Raw genomic sequence first — 6,465 nt, 5'->3', positions numbered from 1 at the left:
TAATAATTTGTGCAAACTATAAGAAAGAGTCTGTTAAATGTTGGATGATAACCATTATAATTTTTTTGCACCGAGTTTTATATTTTGAAGGGATGAAAATTATCCTTACGGACATGATACCATGCCTCAGACCAATTACTGTTTTTACTTGTTTTATATTCCTTTGTTGCTAATAATTTTTCTAACATATTGTGTGCTTGTTGCTTGTTTGTTTTAGATTTTGGAATGCTAGATGCTGTAGCTGAGAGTACATGCTTGGTTGCTTTAGGAATGCTAGGCGTTGTAGCTAAGATTACTGCAATTGATTCAATGGATGCTGTGACAGTAGGTTCTGTTGGCTCAATAGATTCAATGGCAACAGGTTTCATTGATGAATGTACTTTAACAAAACATTTATCACTATTTTTTAATCAAGAAGTTCACGAATCTAATGGGATAAAGGAAAAAAATTCACTATTCAAAAAATCATTAATGAAAAAATTGAGTTGTTAGATGATGAAAGAAAATGAAACATTCAAAAAAACAGAAAAAAAATTGTAGAGTAACAATATAATTTACGTTCAGAATCCTTCATAAAAACAAAATTTTTAATTTCGTCACTGATAATAATAAACATATTACTTGATATTTAACATTTACAAATAAAATTTAAAAATCAAACATTTTATTTATTTTTAAATAAAAAAGTTCATGAATCTAAAAGGAAACTGAAATAGAATCTCCACTAGAGATTTATTTTTTCATTGATAATGATAAACATATTGCTTGATTTTTAGCATATACAGACAAAATATGAATATCAAACTTTAGTTACTATTTTTTTAAAAAAAATTCACAAATTTAAAAGGAAAAATGGATAAAATCTCTTCTAATGTTTTCATTGTAAGTATGCATACTATAGCTAATGGATCATAAGAAAGAAGGTTGAATCACCTTCGGAGAACGTTTATAATTAATTATTTGTCAAAGTTTTCTCCTTTAATCTGGCAAACCCACTAACCCAGAATGCTGATGACTAAAGAGGCGGCGGGGGATTAAAGTTAAGATAAAACGTTACATCAACACATAGATTAGCACCACAATTTTCCCATCTGCAGATTACGGTAATTAGGTAGTAAAGCAACTAAGGATAAGCCTCCTTTTATTTTCTTTCTCACATATCTTTGACATTAAAGGGATGGTTCTAGTGCAGATCGATCCATTAAATAGTGGGATTAATTTCCTGTAATCACATAATCAACTAAAGCGTTAATTACTAAGATGATATCAGTTGAGATTTCTCAAAGGTGTAGTGTCCACGAAATGGTCCACTAAGATGAAGTGCGCCAGCCATTTGAATATCAAACAATATATTCATCTATATATATAGATGACTACCATTGATACTACTTCAAAAACCATACTCAGAGCTGGCAAAATGAAGTCGTATGCTGTGCTGTTCACTCTGGCAGTCTTGCTAGGATCGGCAACCAGAAGAAGCGGTGCTCAAGATGTTACTGAAATCATCACTCGAGATCTTTACGAGACGATGTTTAAACATCGCAATGGATTCTATACTTACGATGCTTTCGTCGCTGCAGCTTGATCTTTTAATGGTTTCGGCACAACCGGTGATGTTGTTACGCGAAAGAGGGAAATCGCGGCGTTCTTTGGCCAAACAACTGGTTAGTTTTGTAATTGTAATTGATGGTATAGTTAATTAAAGCTTTGTATAAAAGTTTTGAGGAATTATAATTAGTTAATTGTTGTTGGCGCATGCAGGAGGATGGGATACTGCGCCTGGTGGGCCGTATGCATGGGGATATTACTTCGTTGAGGAGCAAAATAACCCGCCTGCTTATTGCGACGCGGGCTGGCCTTGCGCTTCTAACAAAAAATACAATGGCCGAGGACCTATCCAACTTTCTCAGTAAGCTTAACAATCAATCAATTTTGCCTTTTGTCTTTTAACTCAATTAGCTAATCAAACAGTCTTAAATTTATTGGGTGTTGTACTTATAGAAGTATAAATTAATGCATTAGGGTTATAAGAATTTGACCGTTAAGTTTGATGATCGGTGCAGCAACTACAACTACAAGCAAGCGGGTGATCATGGCGCCATCAGAAGGGATCTCATAAACAATCCAGAGCTTGTAGCCACGGATGCAACCATATCTTTCAAGACAGCCATTTGGTTTTGGATGACTCCACAAGGAAACAAACCATCAAGCCATGATGTCATCCTCGGACGCTGGACACCTTCGGATGCCGACCGGGCAGCAGGTCGGGTCCCGGGCTACGGTGCCATCACGAACATAATTAATGGTGGGATCGAGTGTGTCCACGGTCCTCATCCCAGCTCTGGTGACAGAATTGGTTTCTATAAGAGATACTGTGACATTTTGGGTATCAACTATGGGGGCAACTTGAATTGTCGTGACCAAAAGCCTTTCTAAAATCCAGAGTTTCTCCACCCATACAGCTGGGCATGCATGTAATAAAGAAATCAGCCGTGTTTTCATAATAAGCAAAGAACAAAAAGAGATCCCATGACTATATACACATACCAGAAGAAACGTGGGGTGCTCTTTCAACTGACATTTGGTTGTCTTAATTACGTGTCTTCTATATATGTTTGCTTTATCTTCAAGTTTGCAGTCTGTTACTATCAGTTTTCTTTAATACTCAAGTAGTTGTGTCATGGCTTCATACTTCATAGAAGTTGATGTAATAAAATTTGTATCTCTTTAAAGTTTGTTTGTAATCTTGTTTATTCCCCTTTCTTCCAAAAACGGCCTAAGGGTTGGATTACCTACTTGGGCCTGTAGGCCGAGCTTGAAGGCATAAATTTTTTAGGTTCGAATTGGCACGAGTCAACCTTAATCTTAAAAAATATTAAATATAAAATGATTCGGTGCTTCTCTTGGAACTTTTAAACAAATGGTATTCATGACTATACGGAGGATAATGATTATTTTGGTATCTAGTTCTCTTATTTTTTCCATTGCCCCTATTAATTATGGCCCATGGGGTGTATCACATTTCTCAATATGGTTTTTTTTTTGGCCATTAATTCACAATCACATTATGTTTAGATCAAAGGAAATTTATAAGCAAATGGATGTCCAATTTTGCAAGAATTGATGTCCACTTACGTGTAATGAGGGAAGACCAACACATATTACTTCAAGGAGATAGAGGAGGCATTTGTCCTTTCTTCAAAAAAAATTATATCTTATTATTTGACTAATAAAATATGTAAATGGATGAGTTGCACCAAATTTAAGCTTAGACTTTTTTAAAAATTAAGCTCGACCTGGCTTGGTTATTCTAAGAAACTTTTATTATATATCTTGTTGTGTTGAAGTTTTTTTTTCCCCATAATTGCTTGTATGAGTTGGCTACAATATTCAATCTTTGTGATTTCGCTCGGTTATTGAATTTTTAAATTCTATCAATTGTGTATATATAAATTAATCAGTAAAATTTATGTCACTTCTTCAGACAAGTTTGGTTTCTTAATCAAGAAATCCAATGGAAATTGAAGAGATTTCTAAATAAATAAGGTAAATTAAGAAAATAATATTTATAAAGGTTTTTAAATTATTAAAAAATAAATGTAAGTATTTATTCTTTTATTGAATTTAATAAAGTTTATATATTTTTATTTTAAGTAATTAAAATGTAACTTGTCATTTTATATTTATGTGATGAGTGAAAAATAACATAAGATTATATCATCATGACATATTAGTATGTTACGTTATGATTTATTATGACATATCAACGTTATGTGGTATAAAATAACAAGTAGCATTTTGACTTATAACAGTTGGTCAATCATGAATTATTAATAATAAAAATTATTTAAATTTTCTTAAATAATTTATAAACTTTTAAAATATTATTCCTAAATTAAGAAAGGAAATATCAATAGAAAAGATCACCAGCTTTACACTATAGCAGGTCAAGTAATAAATATAATTATTCTTATTCTAAAAAAACTAAAAATATTTGTATTTTTTTACTACACAAAAGAAAAAATAATAATTAATTAATTAAAAATAGAGATAATAAAAATTGAGTCGTTTATTCAAGATTGAAGGTTTGCCCAAATTGATTTAGGTTGGCTTCAAGTAAGATTTTAAGCCCAAACCTAGCTTAAAAAATTATTTACATTAATAAATTTTTTTAATTTTAAAATATCAAAATATTTTTTATAAATATTCTAATAATAAAATCTACCTATAAGTAAAAGGAAGTCTTGATGAAACTCTCACATTTAGTCATGTTTTTTGCATCTTTGAGTGCCATGTCTTGAGTGTTTCTAGTTGATACATGGTGGTGAGAACAACTAACAAAGTTTCCATCATCGGTAATTTTTTTTGCATTTTTTGCATTGATTATAGGCAAAATAGGCTTATATCATGCTGTAGAGTTTGGTTTTCCCTATAACCCAACAAAACATCAGTTCTACTTATAAATCCAATATGTTGGTTTCCACACTATTCTTCAACACTAATTTTCTATATAAAACAAACACCTTATATTTCTCACCAAAGAAATACTAATTTTCTTTGACGTGTTTAGGTAAAAGCTTGGATTCCACATGAACAAACTTGATTGGTGTTTTTTTTTTTTTTTGGCATTTGGAGGGAAAAAAAATATGTGTGGGATCATGTCTTTGGAAGGAAAAAGCTTTCAATCTTGGATCAGATGTTGGGTTTATGAAAGAAAAAGTTTTCAACCTTTTCAGCCTTAGGTCAGATATTGGTTGGTGTGTTGCTCAATCTTGGTTTTACAGTTTTTTGCCTCGTGTGTTATTGTCGCGTGTGTGCAATGGTTTTAATCCATATGGGTATTTTCAAAAGCGTTCTTTTTTACTACTATTTATGCTCAATGATTTAGCTCATTGGAAAATGGTTTCAATCGATTTCCTTTGTATGGTCTAATACATGTATGGCTAAAATGGGTGCTCTGTTTATTTTTGACCGCTAGATGTAGATCATCTTTTCCAAGTCTTTCATATGTTTTGTCCCTCAATTTTATCAATTTGAGTGAGGATATTTTGGCTTTTTCAAAGTTTTCTTCCATCGTTTTTTGGTTTCGCCAGTTTGATCTTACCTTATACTATCTAGATTTTTTTTATATATAAAATGGATTTGGAACTTTTTGAAGCTTTAGAAAAATAAGAAATCTGTTGAAATTCTTTGAATTGTGGGGTGGTTTGAATATTTAGGGGCCTTTTCACTTTTAGAGTAAGAAAAGGAAGATCTAGAGTGTAAGAGGAAGACTTACCAAGAAATTTTTTTAAAAAATTATCAATACTTGAAAATAATTATCTTTGATTTATTATTACTATTATTATTTATAATTTTTTAAATTTAAAATTATTCTTTCTTACTATTATTGTTATTATTTACAAGATTTTTCTACTAAATGTCCTTAATCTATAGTGCTATAATTTCAAGCATAATGAATGATATCTTTGATATAGAGTGTTATGGTATTAAGTATAATGCTTGATATCTTTAATCTATAGTGATACATTTCAAATCATTATACTTGATATTCTTGATCTGTAGCGCTACACTTCTAAGCCTAATGCTTGATATCCTTGATATGAGGTATTATGGTTCTAAGCATAATACTTGATATCCTTGATACTGCTTAATTATATCATTGATTTGTAGTGCTACATTTCCAAGCATAATACTTGATATATTTGATATGAGGTACTACATTTCAATTATAATGTTTGATATCTTTGATTTATCATAATATCTACTTGATATCCACTGCTTAATTATCCTTGATTTGTAGTGTTATTATTTCAAGCATAATGCCCAATATCCTTAATTTGGGGTCCTATGGTACCAAGTATAATAAATGATGTCTTTGCTATGTCATGATATCTACTTGATATCCATTTAATATCCTTAATTTGTAGTGCTACAATTCCTAGTACAATAGATAATATCCTTAATATAAGGTGTTATAGTACCAAACATAATGCTTGATATTCTTGATCTATAGTGATACACTTCAAATCATTATACTTTATACCCTTAATCTGTAATGCTACACTTCCAAGCTTAATGTTTGATATCATTAATCTGGGATATTACAGTTCTAAGTATAATAGATGATATCCTTGATACTGCTTAATTATATCCTTGATTTGTAGTGCTATGTTTCCAAGCATAATACTTGATATCCTTAATCTGAAGTGCTATAGTTTCAATTCTAATGCTTGATATCATTGATTTGTCGTGATATTGTAGACACCTATAAAATATATATATATATATAATAAATAATAAAATAAACTAAAATATAAAAAAGTATATTAAAAAAATTTAAAAAAAAAAAGGGGATGGCTGGGCGTACGCCCAGCCATCCCTTCCACATCCCTTCCCCATCCTGTCCCCAACCACCACGCACCAGGGGTTCTGGCCACCAACTCCCTGGTGCCAGAACCCCCT

General features: G+C 31.2%; 1 pseudogene; it reads left to right on the top strand.

Moving 5' to 3' along the window:
* Window positions 1,418-2,477, top strand: LOC18611705 (annotated as a pseudogene).

The sequence above is a fragment of the Theobroma cacao genome, chromosome 1 (assembly GCF_000208745.1).
Source record: "Theobroma cacao cultivar B97-61/B2 chromosome 1, Criollo_cocoa_genome_V2, whole genome shotgun sequence".
Lineage (NCBI taxonomy): Eukaryota > Viridiplantae > Streptophyta > Magnoliopsida > Malvales > Malvaceae > Theobroma > Theobroma cacao.
This window is presented reverse-complemented; position numbering and strand designations above follow the sequence as displayed.